The sequence below is a fragment of the Rhinoraja longicauda genome, unplaced genomic scaffold (assembly GCF_053455715.1).
Source record: "Rhinoraja longicauda isolate Sanriku21f unplaced genomic scaffold, sRhiLon1.1 Scf000384, whole genome shotgun sequence".
NCBI classification, from domain to species: domain Eukaryota; kingdom Metazoa; phylum Chordata; class Chondrichthyes; order Rajiformes; family Arhynchobatidae; genus Rhinoraja; species Rhinoraja longicauda.
In genome coordinates, this window is record NW_027601601.1 from 36,551 (window position 1) to 54,825 (window position 18,275).

An 18,275-nucleotide genomic window follows, 5' to 3' on the forward strand; every position below is an offset into this window, starting at 1 on the left:
AATGATATAATGTTATCGGCAGTGAAGTGTCTATGGTCAGTTGGCTGCCATTGATTCCAGGAATTTTGATCTCTCTAAACATTTTGTTCCAATGCTGAGGTTCTCAGTAAATGCAATGTGAAAGGTCAGGTTTCAGTTAACTCTTCATTCTGCAGTGCAATGACCAAGGTGGCATTGATATTGACTTGTTGAGCTAGCAATACGCCAGCTATGAATAACAAAGAACATCAAACATGGACCAGTGTAGCACAGTCCATTTAGCAGTATTCTAAAGCAATAAGTATTTAGCAGTAACTCCATCCCTAATATCTACACATTATAAGAGTAGCAGGGTCAGGTGCAGTGCGTATAAAACCTAAGAATGTAGTTAACCTTCTGTATTGTCACCTAGTGGAAGACAATTGGGCCTCCTTCATTGACTGGCACTGTGGGAACTCTAACCACAGTGCTACATTCAAAGCTGAGACATTGCTTTATACTTTCCTCTGAAAAAAGCAAACGACTGCAATTTGATGATTTCTTATCTCTCCGTGTTGCCAAGGTTGAACACGCTGCCGTGGATCATTGTAAGGAAACAGTAAAATGCATCCTTTTCTTTTGAACACAGGGTCTATTGTTCTGCACAATGTCTTTGTTTTACATAGAGCTTCAAAGATTAACAAAAGTACTTTATTCAACAAAAATAATAATAATTTCACATCATTACACATACACATAAAATGCCTTTCATATAAGTCAATTTTAACAAAATTTACAATGCTTTGTTGAAATTTAAAATTAATTCATTATCTATTTTATAAACTGTTGTGCTTGCTTTCGATGGAGCTCAGTTTGGGATTAATATAATTCTCATGCCGTGCCAGATGCTTGAAGTATTCTCCCTTTCATATCATAATTCCATATTTCCTTAAGACATAGAAGGAGACCATTTGGCCCATCAAGTCTATTCTAGCTCAAAGAGCAATCCCATTGTCCCACTCATTTCTCTTGTAAACTATTCTCTCCCATCAATTCCTTCACTTTCACAGTAGGGGCGCCACAGCGTCCAACTAACCAACCCACACCTCTTTGGGGTGTGGGACAAAACTGGAACACCCAGAGGAAACCTACGCAGTCACAGGGAGAACGTGTAAACTCCACACGGATCAGGAACAAACCTGACTCCCAAGAGCCATGGGGAAATTGCTCTGTGAGCTGCATCACTGTGGCACTAGCAGCAACATGTTGATCCTCATCCAGAGACATCAAAGATCCAATCCTTTCCTCACACTAAAACGGCAGCAGTCCACCTTCACAGCCTGTCCAGGGTGACTGTTGGCCTGTAAGGCAGAGGCTCCACATGCTGTGTCATTGTGTTGTTCTTTGGCGGGGGCTGAAGATGCCTGACACCCCCAGAGGGCTTGGCTTTCAATCGCAACACAGCCACAGGAGTGCCAGTCTTGGACTGAATGAGCAGCACCCATCTTACACAGGGTGGTAGTTAAGTGCGGCGGAAGCCTTCACGAGGCACTACGGTTGCAGTGCCCGCCGAAGGCTCATTGGCGGGACCCCATCTGTAGGCTCATCGGACTGCTGGACTCCACCCGAAGGATTGTCGGACCACGGGACCCTGCCCGAAAGCTGATCCAGATCAGTTGAGAAAGTGGGCCATAGAATGACAAAATGGTGTTTAACTCTGACGAAATTGAGATGCTGAATTTTGACATATCAAACCAGGACAGGACACACACAGTAAGTGGTAGAGCCTGAAAGGTGTTGAAGGGCAGCGAGATCTAGGAATGCAGGGGCATGATTTCCATGAAAGTGACCAGTCAGTTGGACAGGGTGGCGAAGAAGGTGTTTGGCATGCTTGCCAAATGGCAATGGTATTAAGTACAAAAACTACTGTATGCAGTTCTGGTCTCCCAGCAATAGGACGGATGTCATTATGTTGGATAGAATGCGGAAAAGATTCACCAGGATGCTACCAGAATAAGTGCTTGAGTTATAGGGAGAAGCTGAATAAGCTGGGACTTTTATCTTGAGAGGGTGATCTTATTGAAATGTACAAAATCATTAGGGTTATGGATAAAGCAAACTCTCAGTCTTTTTTCCACAATCGTATTAGCGGTTTCTAAAATTAGAGGGCACAGGCGTAAGGTCAGAGGGGAGAGATGTTTTACCATGGGAGCGCAGGGCAAATTTTTCACTTAGAGGTGGCTATACCTGGAACGAGCTGCTGGAGGAAATTATTGAAGAGGGTGCGATTTTGGCTTTCAAAAAAATATGGTTGGGAAGGATTTAGAAGGGTAAAAGCCAAATGCAGGCAAATGAGACTAGCCCAGAATACCAACATGGACCCATTGGCCATAAAGCTTTCCATGCTACAAAGCTCAATGGCTGTAAGACTCCATGGCACTGACTGTCAGTGGGTAGGGAGTGGGGGAGAGGGGGAGATCGAAAGAAGGTCACCATGTCTGAAAATGAGGGGAGGGAGAGAGGGAGGCAGTCACTCTGTGTGTGTTTGTGTGTGATATGGTTAAAACACAGGCAGGTGGGACTAGTGTAGATGGGACATGATGGTCGTTGTAGGCAAATTGGGCTGAAAGGGCTGTTTACACGCTGGTGGCAGAGCTGGTTGAGCTGCCCCCTCACTGAGCCAGAGACTGGGCTTCCATCCTGACCCTGGGTGCTGTGTGCATGGATATGTGACCGTGTGTGTTTCCTCCGGATGCTCCAGTTTCCTCCCACATTCCCAAGATATGCAGGCTTGCAGGTTAATTAGCCACTGCAAAACTGCCATTGGTGTGTAGAGAGTGAACAAGAAAATGTGATAACATAGAACTACTAGTGTGGACGGGTGAGTGATAGTCAGTGTGGACGCGGTGGGCCGTAAGGCCTGTTTCCACGCTGTATCTCAAAACTAAAATGTATTTTAAAAAATAAGAAGTATAGACATCTCTTCCTCTCACTGCATGTGAGCCTCGGTTGAGTCCCACCATCTAGGTGTCTGATCCCTGGGCTCAGCAGGCTGCTGGCGGTATGGGGACCGGCCTCTCGGTGGATTGGTGCCTCCAGTGCGTCTGCATCGTCTGGCACAGGCATTGATTGATGGCTGCACTAACGCGCACAATCTCTCTAGCTCTTCAAGCAGAACTGATAGAGTTTTAGCTTAGAAAACACACAAACTGCTTCCAACAAACAACTGATAGGAAAACAATAATGGAATCTGAACACGGTACCCACGGTACAATTTATGTCCTCTAGATCACCAACTTCTTCCCCGAAATGGAGTCATGGACCCTCTGTACAACACTGTAGCCCTCTGGAGAGCCAGCAAGATTCTTGTGTTCAGGTCTCTGAAGTGTGACTTAAACCCAGAGTTTACTGGTTCAGGAAACTGTGTCATCCACTGAACCCTGTGTGGCTTTGGGCTGGTGGGATTAGTTACGTGTAATTCAGACAAACAGTTGGCCCAGGTAGATGAATTAAAATATCTTCTGCAAAGTTTTGTTATTCATCAATGACCGGAACTTAAATCATTTTAAATTGGGGTGGCACAAAGGTCAAAGCGCGATATTGTTGGGAGACGTTAGATTCATTTTCCAACCATCTTCGCCTGATGCTTTACAACTTCAGACAGGGTCTTAGCTTGGAAAGAAGACAGGAAATGTCGGAGATGCCCAAATGTCAAGCAGCTTCCATGGAGGGGGAAGCATAGAAACATAGAAACATAGAAAATAGGTGCAGGAGTAGGCCATTCGGCCCTTCGAGCCTGCATCGCCATTCAATATGATCATGGCTGATCATCCAGCTCAGTAGCCTGTACCTGCCTTCTCTCCATACCCCCTGATCCCTTTAGCAAAAAGGGCCACATCTAACTCCCTCTTAAATATAGCCAATGAACTGGCCTCAACTACCTTCTGTGGCAGAGAATTCCACAGACTCACCACTCTCTGTGTGAAGAAATGTTTTCTCATCTCGGTCCTAAAAGACTTCCCCCTTATCCTTAAACTGTGACCCCTGGTTCTGGACTCCCCCAACATCGGGAACAATCTTCCCGCATCTAGCCTCTCCAACCCCTTAAGAATTTTATATGTTTCTATAAGATCCCCCCTCAGTCTTCTAAATTCCAGCGAGTACAAGCCCAGTCTATCCAGTCTTTCTTCATATGAAAGTCCCGCCATCCCAGAGATCAATCTGGTGAACCTTCTCTGTACTCCCTCTTAGGCAAGAACGTCTTTCCTCAGGTTAGGAGACCAAAACTGCACACAATACTCCAGGTGCGGTCTCACCAAGGCCCTGTACAACTGCAGCAGAACCTCCCTGCTCCTAAACTCAAATCCTCTTGCTATGAATGCCAACATACCATTCACTTTCTTCATTGCCTGCTGCACCTGCATGCTTGCTTTCAATGACTGGTGCACCATGACACCCAGGTCACGTTGCATCTCCCCTTCTCCCAATCGGTCACCATTCAGGTAATACTCTGCTTTCCTGTTCTTGCCGCCAAAGTGGATAACCTCACATTTATCCACATTATATTGCATCTGCCATGCATTTGCCCACTCGCCTAATCTACCCGTCACTCTGCAGCCTCCTAGCATCCTCCTCGCAGCTAACACTGCCACCCAGCTTCGTGTCATCCGCAAACTTAGAGATGTTGCATTCAATTCCCTCGTCCAAATCATTAATATACACTGTAAATAACTGGGGTCCCAGCACTGAGCCTTGTGGTACCCCACTAGTCACTGCCTGCCATTCCGAAAAGGACCCGTTTATTCCTACTCTTTGCTTCCTGTCCGCCAACCAATTTTCTATCCACCTCAACACTGAATCCTCAATACCGTGTGCTTTAAGTTTGTACACCAATCTCCTATGTGGGACCTTGTCAAAGGCCTTCTGAAAGTCCAGATATAACACATCGACTGGTTCTCCCTTATCCACTCTACTAGTTACATCCTCGAAAAATTCTATAAGATTCGTCAGACATGATTTGCCTTTGGTAAATCCATGCTGACTTTGTCCGATGATTTCACCACTTTCCAAATGTGATGCTATCACATCTTTAATAACTGACTCTAGCATTTTCCCCACTACCGATGTTAGGCTAACTGGTTTGGGCCATGAATCCTTCATCAGAACTGGAAAAATGGGAAGGGGCAGGCGAAACAGCAGGAATGTTTGAGCTCAGTTGTACCCAAGGTTGCCCAGGTGACACAAATGGTGTTGGTGCCGTCTGAGAGAGGGTGGAGCAGAATCTGCCAAGGGGAAAGTGGCTGAGGCCAGTGGGAGAGAGAAAATAATGTTGGAACTGAGGACAGGTACATGGATGGGAATGGTTTGGAGGGGTGCAGGCCAAACGCAAACAAAAGCAAACATCTTGATCTGCACAAACAAATTGGGCCAAAGAGCTTGTAAGGGGTAGGCCATTTAGGACTGAGATGAGGATTTTATTTTTCACCCAGAGAGTTGTGAATCTGTGGAATTCTCTGCCACAGAAGTCAGTGGAGGCCAATTTATTGGATGTTTTCAAGAGAATTAGATTTAGCTCTTAGGGCTAAAGGAATCAAGGAATATGGGGGAAAAGCACAAACGGAGTGCTGATTTTAGATGATCAGCCATGATCAAATTGAATGGCGGTGCTGGCTCGAAGGACCGAATAGTCTAGTCCTGCACCTATTTTTCTATGTTTCTATGTTTCCGTGCTGTATAACACAATAATTCTATGTGAGATACAGAACAGCTGAGACTAGAAATCTAATAGGCAGGTCGGGTAGCAGTGTGTGACAGTGGCCTGAAACGTTCAGTGAAGCGTGCCCACACCAAAGACGAGTGAAACATTTCCTGTAAATGTCTTCTGTTTCTTTCTATGAGGTTGAGACAGCATGGATCCCTCCCAAAAGTCCTTTTTCTTTATAAAATGGTGCATTTCAACGCTGATGCGTACTATAATTCCAATTGGGTGTGCTAAATGAACAGGAGCTTGCATGATTGTCCAATCTACCTAATCACTGTCAGTGAACCAGCCTCCACTGGGCATAGTGGACCACCCCTGGACTCTGTGCATGGGGGGGCTTCTGCTCCTGGCACATTTAGCTTTGTGGGACTGGGCCAGACAGAAAAACATGCCTTGTCCACTAGGCTGGGGGTTGGAATATGACCAACAGCCCTGTCTCACAAACTTGACATGTTGCGGGTGGAGAAATTGCCCCTTGCTGTGTGTGGTGGACTTCAGGAATCAAGTAACCTGTGCAAGAGCCAGTGGGGAAAGAATCATAGTTGTACAGCGCAGAAACTGGCCCTTCAGACCGCTTCATCTATGGCAAATGTAATACCTATCTACACTAATTCCATGTGCCTGCATTAGTCCACATCCCCCACGCCATCCAAGTACCTGGCCAAACACCTTTTAAATATTGTAATTGTACCTGCCTCCACCACTTACTCTGGCAGCTCATTCCAGATATTTACCACCTTCTATGAAAACCTTACTCCTCAGATCTCCTTTGAGTTTCTCGTTTCTTACCTTTAACCTGTACGCTGTGGTTCCAGATCCTCCTGCCATGGGAAAAGAGTTTTTTACTATCTATTCTTCCTGAGCACCTAAAAATTTTAAAACTCCTTGGCTTCCTATGTTCCCATTGGAACAAACCTAGCTGATCCAATCTCTCATAACTATGGTCCCTCATTGCCGACAACATCCTGATCAATTTATTCTGCACTTCCTCTATTGTTGCTTCAACATTCCTGTGGTGAACTGTCCACAATGCAATGTGGACTAAACAATGTTTTTTTGCAACTGCAACATGATGTCCCAGAAAGGAGGGCACCAATATGAAGACTAAACTGCTCAATGCCAGGACACCATTGGCTTTAGGAGGGTTGGGTGATGTTGGAACAGCAAGGCCGACACAGATCCCAGCAGAGGTGCAATGCTACAGGTTCTACGTCTGAGGCATCAGCAGGAGCGGGTGAAAGATTAACAATAGCTTTGGAAGAAACTCCTGCTATATGGACAATCCATGATGTTGTTGCCATCCTTTGGACCCTGCTTGGGTTGATGACCTTCAGGGCAGACAAGAGAACCAGACCAGAGGGAAACAGAGCAGGGTCACCTGGATTCAGTGTGGCCCTCCAACAAATGGCCGTGATAGGAAGTAAAGGATAAATATAACCTCATCGCAGGCCGTTATGGAGGGCACCATACCATGACCACTCTACCGCAGAGACTGGAGTAACATACAAATAATGAACAGAGCACAGACAGCCTGGGTTACATAAGGCTTCTGTTCCTGAGAATTGGCTGTAAGCAAATTTCTCTAAGTTGGAAACATCCCTTTCCTATAGTATCTCAGGTCATTTTGTTCGACATACACTTGCAGTCATTTTTTTCATTTCACTGAATAATCACCCAGAACCACCTTTAATTAAACTAATGCAACATGTACTGTATCCAATCATTAATGAATACCATGAAATATTTCATTTTCACAATTATTACCTTGAAGAATGCTTTATAAATGAGAGAACTTGCATAAAGTCAGATTTCAAATCAGAAGGGTCTCGACCTGAAATAGTCACCCATTCCTTCTCTCCAGAGATGCTGCCTATCCCACTGAGCTACTCCAGCTTTGCCTATGTATCTTCAGATTTCAATAAGTCAGGTCATTCATAGCCGGCAAGTCTTTGTATTGGGAGACTGGTGTGGCGGCATGATTGTATGCACAGAGATTTGTCAATCCCTGCAAGATGAACAACCTGTTCATTGGCGGGACATGGCATCAATGTGGTGAAGGTCCCAGTTGGCAAAGCTGAGAACCAGGCTAACCACACAGTGGACCATTGGCAAACGGTGACACTCACTGACAGGTGTGAGGTCAGGAGATGCACTGATCGCGACCACCACATTGAGATGGCCTCCAACAGGATAGATCGGAGGAGTTTGTATTGGCCAAGCAATTTAGATGTAGGATTACGTTCTCACTGATGTAGAAATATTCACATCTTTGGGCAGTGAGGCCATCCAGAACATCATCAGCAAACATTACCACAATGTTCTGAGGCTTAAATGAAACCCGGAAAAGTGTGAGATTTACTGGACCTACACTCGTCCAATACTTCTCCATCTTGGGTTCACAAGTTCACAAGTTATAGGAGTAGAATTAGGCCATTCAGCCCATCGAGTCCACTCCGCCATTCAATCATGGCTGATCTCTGACTCCAAATCTCATTTTCCTGCCTTCCCCCCATAACCCTTGACACCCATTCTAATCAAGAATTTGTCTACCTCTGCCTTAAAATTGGTAAACCAATTAATTTTGACAACAATCAGTAGTTTCCTCATCACAATTATGGCTCCCAACATTTATTTCCAGATTTGGGTCAATTACTCCCACGTTCTGTAACTCACCAGACATTAAAGGCAATTAAATAAGCTCAAGGATAGCTCAGTGTAACATTTCCAAACCCTCCTCATTTCAGACGTTAAATCAGTGCCCGTGGAGAGCGAAACACAGGCAATGTTTCAGCTCGATTACTTTTGATCAGTCATCCATCTGAAGTGTTGACTTTGCTCCTCCCACAAGTTGGAAAAACTTTGATTGTTTTCTCTGGAGCTTTGGAGGCTCAAGGGTGACCTGATAGAAGTTAACAATATTATGAGAGGCATTGATAGTCAGAATTTCTAGACAGAATGGAAATGTTAAAATACTAGGGGGCATAGCTTTAAGGTGAGAAGGGGAAAATTAAAGACAATTATGAGGCTTTTTTTTTGCACAGAGAGTAGGTGTCTGGAAAGAACTGTCAGGGAAGTGGTGGAGGTAAATACAATGGCAACATTTAAGTGGCACATAGACAGTGAAATGAAATGAAGGACTATGGACCATGAGTGGATAGATGGGATTTGTTTGTATCATCATCATGCTTGGCACAGACATGGGCCAAAGGGCCTATTCTATGTTTTATGTTCTAGATGCTGCAAGACCAGCAGTTTAGAGCACTCTCTAGTGTAATATCAGGTTCCCAGTTTATTTGCTTTTTATTTTGTGCAAATTGCTTCTGAAAATGCTTCCAATATTTTTGGCCAGAGCAACCTCAAACCAATACCAACCTTTCCAGTGTAGAAACAAAGAGTTGCAGATTCTGCTTTATACCAAAGTGGTAAAGTAACTTAGTGGGCCAGGCAGCATCACTGGAGAAAAAGAATGGGCAATGTTTCAGATTGGGACTGATTAGTCCTGGTCTTTTCTTGCCTGTAGCTCCCCCGACCCCGCCCCCCGCCCCCCGCCCCCCGCCCCCCGCCCCCCGCCTCCCGCCCCCTCCGCCATCCTCTACTTTCAGTCTGAAGAAGCGTCCTGACCCAAAACGTCACCTTTTTCTCCAGAGATGCTGCCTGACCCATTGAGTTACTCCAGCACTTTGTGTGTATCAGCCTTTCCAGTGTAACTTAGAAAATGGGAACATTGGTCCCGCTAGGAGATATTGGAGGGGGATTGTCCTTGGGTTTCAGATGGAAGTTAATTCTATCCTTGGAAGAGCAGTAAGTCCTTGGTGGTGATGTAAAGGTGAGTCACCACGTTATTTCTTCTAATTAATTTGTTGTTTGGGATCTATGAGGAACTCGTAGATGTCTTAAGCCGTGAAGCACGTCTCTTAAGGCCAGGTATCACCACTCCTCTCCACAGACCAACTGCCAAACCAACTGCTGGGGTCATCTTACAATGCTAAAGGTATGGAGCAAGACACCGCTCACACAAATGCCGGCTGCAAGTATAAATGGGGGTTGTTGGTAACCCGGTATGTCCATCCAGGGGTTTCCACACTGGATATTTCAGGAGGAAGTGGAGTTGGTGGATAAGCCAGATGCTGGATATACCAGATGCTGGTTTACACCGAAGATAAACACAGAAAGCTGGAGTAAATCAGGCAGCATCTCTGGAGAAAAGAAATAGGTGGACGTTTTGAAGAATGGTCTTGGCCTGAAACATCACCTATTCCTTTTCTCCAGAGATGCTGCCTGACCCGCAGTCACAACATTCTATTCACAGGAGGAGAAAACTGGTGGGGAAGTGTGCAACGTCTAGGCTAGTGAAAACAAATGGAATTTTAAAATAGAGGAATTTTGAAGTCAGTCCATCTTCAACTTCTCAGCTACATGGAAATGCAAATTTGGGAAGTTTGCTCGGCTTGACTCTGCAAGGGGTTTCAATGCAGCAGACAGGGAGGGGCTCTGTCTCTGACCTGGGATGTTGAACAGTGGGAAGTCACAGAGAGCTTGCCATGCCTCGTTTCCAACATCACTTATCATCACAAATTCAGAAAATTAGAATTCAAAGCAAAAGTGAGATTTTAAAAAGTGATAATTACATAATAGGGCGATTAGCCAAAACTGAGTGAGGCTTCGCAGTGGGAAGCCTTGTCAAATGGCAGGCTTTTCAAGAAAATAGTTTGGAGTTCTGGAGGAGCCTTGAGCAAAAAGCAAACGGCTGGAGGAACTCAGTTGATCAGATTGTATCTGTGGAGAGCAACCGACAGACAACAGTTCGGCTAGGGACCCTTCTTCAGAATGAACTTCTGACCTGCTTTGGTTTCACTCTCACACTTTGTTTTTTACTTCAAAGTGAGCATACTTTGAAGAGATATTTTGCAATGGAGCAGTAAAATAGTGACACGAGAGATTACAGTTGCTGGAAACGTGAGCAAAAAACAAACTGCTGAGAAGGGTCCCAGCCCGAAATGCTGTTTGTTCATTTCCCTTCACCGATGCTGCCTGACCCACTGAGTTCCTCCAGCAGATTGATTTTTGCTCAAGATGCCAGCATCTGCATTCTCTTGTATCTCCATCCTGGAGGGAGCCCGTTCTCTATAAAATTACTTTAGCTTTCTCTTTGGATGTGGTTAAGGTGAAATTCTCACGTTACTGATAAATGCCACATTCAGTACTGGGTCGCCTGATTTATTACATGTTTTGGTAATACTGGAAAACTCAACAGATCAACCAGTTGTTGTGACAAAGAGACAAGATTCACATATCAGAATGACAGCTTCTCTTTCAGAACATACCCATCTGAATTGTAGATGCCAAATTCCATCTGAACATACTTCCATCGTCATTTTTCTTTCATGATTAAAATTAAAATACCAAGTTGGAAATCCCTTTGATAAAATGAGCAAAGAAGAGTCACTGAATCTGACAGCCCAAGGCGCTGGTTGCTTCCACTGAAAGCAAAATATCAAAAGAACAGCAGCCTTTGTGAAGTGAAGCATTTGTACGGGAGGGAATGTTAAGACCAAAATGCATGCAAATTAAATTAAGAATCGAGTGTACTTGCATCATTAAAGAAGAGTTTTGAAATCAAGAAAAGGAACAAAGCATAAAATTGCAGTGCAGATATTGAACATGGATTTATAGTTATCTGTTCATGGTGGGCATTAGGCCTAAATTTTGTCATACTGGAGCATTAGTGCGATTGAGCACATAAAGAGGCCCTTCAGCTCACTGAATGCATGCTGACCATCAACTAACCACTAATGCGTAGGAAAAGGCTGGTTTAAATCAAAGGTAGACACGACATGCTGGAGTAACTCAGCGGGGCAGGCAGCATCCCTGGAGAGAAGGAATGGGTGACGTTTCAGGTTGAGGCTCTGAAGAAGGGTCTCGATCCGAAACGTCACCCATTTCCTTCTCTCGGCAGATGCTGCCTACCCCGCTGAGTTACTCCAGCATTGTGTCGAGAACCAACCACTAATCCTACAAAATCCTCCTCATGACCTACAAAGCCCTCCATAACCTGGCCCCATCCTACCTGACTGACTTCCTCCACAGATACACTCACACCTCCACCCTCCGCTCTGCTGCTGCCAACCTCCTGTCCCCCCCCCATCCGGACCAAACTCAGATCCTGGGGGGACAGGGCTTTCTCCATCGCTGCTCCCACCCTCTGGAACTCACTACCCCAAACCGTCAGAGACTCCTCCTCACTCACCACATTCAAAACAACACTGAGGTCTCACCTGTTCAGCACTGCCTTCAACCACTGACCGTCACCTCACCTTCTGTCTCCTTTTTCTGTTTGTTTACTTATTTATCTATTTATTTTCTTCTCTATGTTCTAGTAATCCCTGTAAAGCGTCTTTGAGTGTTTGAAAAGCGCTATATAAATGTAATGCATTATTATTATTATTATTATTAATCCTATTTTTTACACTCCTCACATTCCCATCGGATCCCCCCAGATTCTACCACTATGACATTTTACAGCAGCCAATGAACGTACCACCAGCTCGTCATAGGTTATGCAGCATAGAAACAGGCCCTTCAGCCCAAATCATCCATGCCATCCTGGTTTCCCCTTTAGGCCAGTCCCATTTGCCATCACTTGACTTCTTTCCCTCTAAACCTTTCCTATCGAAATGTTTAAATGTTATAATTGTACCAGCTCAACAACATCTGTGGGATGTGGGAGGTGACTCGTGTGATCACAAGAATTTTGTGTAAACGAAGAATCCCTGAGGTCAGGATTGAACTTGGGTCTCTGGAGCTGAGAGGCAGAGTCTCTACTTGCTGCACCACTGTGTCATTTTCCAGGCCCAGACTAAAACCTTGGAGAACATTGGAAACATCAGGGCTGAACTAAGGGTGAGGAGTCAAGAGTGTTTCATTGTCATATGTTGCAAAACGAAACAATAAAATTCTTACTTGCAGCAGTACAACAGATATGTATGTATACACAGTAGACACAAAATGCTGGAGTAACTCACAGGACAGGCAGCATCTATGGAGAGAAGGAATGTAAACATAGTACTCTGTAAACACCATAATGACCAACAAAAGTTTAATATATAACAAATCAAACCAAAAAGTTAGTGCCACCGGTTGGTAGTCATTGTGGCATATCTCCTTACTCTTCTTGGGTCCCGGTATTATTGATGCCCCTTTAAAGCAGGTAGGAACCTCAGACCTTAGTAATGAGAAGTTGAAGATGTCCGCAAAATCTCCAGCCAGTTGATCCACACAAGCTTTGGGAACACGACCACATCCGGTCCAGTCGCTTTCCGAGAGTTCACCCTCCTGAAGGATCTTCTGATGTTGGCGTCAATGACTGAGATTGCAAAACCACCAGAGGCTATGGGGGGCCTGGGAGGACCTAGAGAGGAGAAACCAGGAAGGAAAGAACATTGCGTTGCCACAATTTTCAGAGCTTTGGGAAACTCAGATTACATGAACTGAGCTTTGGGTTTCCATCACAATGAAGATAGCAATTGCCATCCCACAAAGGAATAAGCTCTACTACAATGAAAGAAAGAAATGAGCAAATGATTGCAGCGCACAGATTGTGTGGTCAGGCCCATCTTATACATGAAAGCTGAATCCCCAAACCAATTCTCACAGCCTGAATAGCAACTAAAACTTTGGAAATAGAATTGGGTGAAATGATAATTCACCAGACATTGAAGGAATTGAATTCTTATTACCTAAGGAAAGATGAAAACTGACAGTGGACAGAAGTGAACAGAGAAGCAGACGTGGCACAAGAAACATGAAAGGTGTGACATTATAACCTACTATTTAGCGCGCCATTTACACAATATGTTGAGCTAAACCAGGACTTCAAGGTTACAATTTTTTCATCCAGCCGTGTTGCAAATAACCAAGGAGAAACTGAGAAAGGTGCAGTCAGATAAAAACTTACAACCACTGCCGAGGGGTTTGGGGTTGAGAACTGGTGGCGACACACCCACTGATCAGGAGGGAGTAACTGCAGAGACACACAAACTGATAGGGTGTGACGCCCTACGGTGACATGAGTGATGTCCTACAGTAACATGTTCACTGATTGAGAGTGATGATCAGCAGTGACGTGTCCAGTGATTGGGTGTGATGCCCTGCAGTGTCGTGTCTACTGATTGGGTGTGATGTCCTACAGTGACGTGCCTACTGATTGGGTGTGATGCCCTACAGTGATGTGTTGTGGGAATTGTGGGAAGAATTGAGCTGGTCTTCCATTTTCTCGTGAACATGGGCAGCACTTGATTCTGTGGGAATTGAACTTTACTCCAGTGAAGTTTCCCTTATGTGCTAGGCTTAACATGTCTGGTAAACCTGTCTTTTTGGTGATAGGGACATGTTTTGAGGGGAACATTACAGAATGCTGGATCACAATAGGTAACCATGTAAACAAGTGTACGTGAATGACCGTACATTTTTGCTATCAAAAATGATATAAAAATGCTGCAGGCTTTGAGTCTGTAAATCCGTCTCTTGCTTGACTGTTCTCTTTGTCTGACAAGTTATTGCGAATAAAGAACTTTACTCACTCATGTCTCGTGTAAATTATTCCGAAAATGCCCACTGATTGAGAGTGATGCCCTACTGTAACATGCCCACCAACCAGGAGTAATACCCGGTACACACACAGCCACTGACCAGGAGTGAACATGATCAGTTGCACCATCACTGGTAGTGAGGTCCAACAGCAACATGCCCACTGGGTTCAGTGAATCATACAACGAAAGGCCCAATTATTCCCACCCCCTCTGCCATCCGCACCCCTTTCCGAAACTCGTCTCTGATTGGTCTCCAGAGTCCGGTCGTGTGCTGTGATGCTCTACCCTGTGTGTGGTTGGGGGAAGTCAACACTGAGAATGAACACCAGTTCACACTTTGTACCTTTGGAACCCAGGACAGCGTGAGAGGAGAAAGGAGTGGTATTACATTGAAAGAACCTAGAGGTTAGGTTCTCAAGGCAGGTTGGTCATGTTTAGCCCTGGGTGTTGTGTCTGTCAAGGTGAGGGCTACATTATAGTTGGCATCTGCTTGGTGGCACTCACTCTTTTGGGGCAGAAGGTTGGTGCCCCTGGTTCCCTTCCTGCGACCAAGTCCCGAGATATATGCCATGTAGTGGCAGACAGCTCCCAAGAAGCGCCGCGGAGCCGAACAACTGAGCAGGTGAACCGCCTAGAGCATTGGGGGATCTGCGCCGCTGAGATCGAGGAGGGCTACCGACTGCGGGGGCCGCCGAGAGCAGAGAGGGACCCGACGATAGGCCGCCCTCATGGAAGGGGGACCTGACAGGGGGGCCCGCATGTGGCCACATGCAGCAGCAGGCCCGGATTGCCACTGCAAGAAGATAAGACCGTTCGATGAACTTGCGTAAATTTGTCGGCGGCAGAAACATGACAACTCTTTGTGTACGGACTAGGTGAGGTCTGCTGCATGATTTTACCAGATTGTATGCTAAATCAAAGAATGTCACTGTACCTGGGTACATGTAACAATAAAGTATCATTGAAACATTGGGTTTCATTTGACCCAGGCACTTGCAGTAGAGCAGAGGGCTTAATGCTCTGTGGGTGCTGACAGCTTTCAGGTGCAAGGGATAAAATACGACCATCTTTGCTTTTTAGCAGACAGAACATCCTAAAATATTATGATAAAGAATTGATTACACTATGCTTGTTGTTCTGACTGATAGTGACCTTCCGGCCCACTGCCCTGAAACAGGTCATCATTGCAATGCAGCTTGTGGAGGTCTGCTGTACATAGATTAGCTGTTGCCTTTCCTACTGTACAATGGCAACTGTATGGCACTCTGATACATCCTGGGGCACAGTTTAAATGCAAGTCCTTGTATTAGACTTCAATGGCCTCCCTGCATTTCCTTACCCTGCATTCTCATTCTGCCTGGGATTTAAACTGTCTTTCCTTGAGTTTTTGAATCACAATGAAGAGGCTCCATGTTGCCTGACTGTTAACCATGCTGGCAGTCTCCAGCAGACTTTTCCGGATGCCACTGCGATTCACTGAACCTTAATGACAGGAGCCTGCTGAACCTTATTCGGCGTGGATTAACAATCCACCAACGATCTCTACTCTGTGTGTTTCAGCAATCTGGATCAATTTGGCTGCAAAACCCCTGGGCACAAAAGCAGAAAAGAAATAATTCAGTCAGCACCCTCTGCAAAGTGTCATCAACTGCCTGTGGAAACAAACAAATTCATCGAGATTAAGCTTAACTACAAAAATCACCTTCCCAGTAGCTTCAGGAAGTGACAGAATTATTTATACTTCCTTGATTGCCATTATAAGATACAATTATTCAGAGTTAATCTCAAAACCAAAACACCGTAGATTCTGCAATTCAAAAATGCTGGAAATACTCAGAGGGTCAGGCAGCATTGGAGGAGAGAGAAGCAGCTAGTGTCACAGGTCAATGACATTTCAGCGAAAGTGGGAATGTCAGAGATGAGGCAGGTTTTGAACAAGTATGGAGGGGTGTACCAACACAATTTTAGTTAGATGAGGAGCAGAGTGTTTGAAGATCAAGTTCTCAGACTTAGTACAACATTTATGGATTACAGGGCAGCAGTGATCCCTGTCCTTCAACATGCTTCTGAGACATGGACTACCTAAACCAGGTAGTTACTGATCACTGCCTTAAGGCACTGGAGAGACATGGCCAAGGAGTCCACCAGTTGGATGAAGAGAGCACCTCCTCACTGCAAATGGCAGAGATGGCTCACTCAGTGCCCCCTCACATTTGCCCTAGTCGTCCTCAATCTTGTTTGAACCAAGTATGGTCACTGTCCATCTAACAAAGAATGAAGAGTTCTCCCAAAGCTGTGGTGATGCTGAGGACCACTTTAGTAGGTGGTTGTCTCACGTGGCAAGTAGAGATATGACAAATATTCTCCTCTCTGAGAAGCCAGGTTCTTACCATACCATCCAAGAAAATATAGGAGATGCCAGCAATCCAGACTGCACCTCTCTGCTGTTGCACATTGAGAAGTTCAAGAAAATGATCTCTTTAATGACAAAGCCCTTAGACAATGGTTGCCAGTAAGTTGTTAGTGTCCCAAGCAGTGGAGCCATTCCACAGATATCCCAATTAGACAGTCAATGCTATTTGGCAAATTATTCCATCATCAAAGGTTCCCTAAGGGAACCAGGACATGGCTTGGACAGATCGATGATGGCCTTCCAAACATTTTACAGAACTCTGCCACTCTTGCATGGAAGGTGAGCAAGGGGTATCCGTTTCCCAGATCTATTAAACAGAGCTCCCTCTCTCATGAGCCTTTCCCAGGGCCATAAAACCAAGACTGAGCTCAATTGCTGCAGAAGTACCAACGGCTTTTTTTTTTTTTAATCAAAAATATTTATTCAAATATTAAAATAATATATACAATACAATAAAACCAAAACAGAACCCACCACCAGAATACTATACAAACAAATAGACCAATTGAAACTATTATACAATTATATTACAATCCCCATCCAGGATACATCCAATCCCCCGCGGTGCCCAGCGGTCCCGGAAATCTTCCAGGGTGCCCGTGGACAGCGCATAGTCCCTCTCCAACACCACCCGGGCGCGGACGTAACCCCGGAAAAGGGGTAGGCAGCTGGCTCGGGCAGAGCCCTCTTCCGCCTGGTGCCGTGAGTCGCGGATGGCCAGCTTGGCCAGGCCCAGGAGCAACCCAACCAGGACATCTTCGGCCCTACCCTCTCCCCTACGCACAGGGTGTCCAAAGATGAGGATGGTGGGTGAAAAGTGCAGCCAAAAAGCAAGGAGCAGCCCCTTTAGATATTGGAACTGGGGCTGCAACCTCAAGTACCAACAGCTTGGTGGGAAGGGACCTGGGTCTACTTGCAACCTTCAGTGGAAGGTCCACACTCGAGTGTTCAGGTCAGCATGCCCCACGGGTCAGGAGAACATACTAAGGTATAGCAATGAGGTATAGGACCTACAGGGGTCAAGGCTTCCTGTTTGAACACCCCCTATCCTCTCCAACCTACATGGTGTGTTTTTTTAAATATATTAATGCTGTAAGATATATGTCTAAAAATACAAGGATCATAAAACTGTAAAATATTCGCCAGAATTGCGTACCAATTTGTGAATGTTTCCATGAAATAAAGTATTGCGAAGGGAAATGTGACTTAATACTTTGGTGACTGGGTTGAAGTTAAATCACTGCAATTCAGATGCAGAAAAACTTGGGGCCAAAATGAAGAAATTGCAAAAAGTATTACAAATGTGAAACTACTGTATACATTAAAATGCTAATCCTGAGAGACTAGTAAGGGCTGCTAGTGCTGCAGAAAAACAGCTGCTGTAGGAGAAAAACATCAACTTAGTGACATAAATCCTGGTGTTAAAAATAAGTTTTGATACAATCAGAAGAGAATACAGCAGATACCAAGTGACAGAGTGCCATCAATGGGACTAACATGTCAGCAATCGATACACAGGATCCAATCTTTTCCGACAGAATTTGTGATTCACACA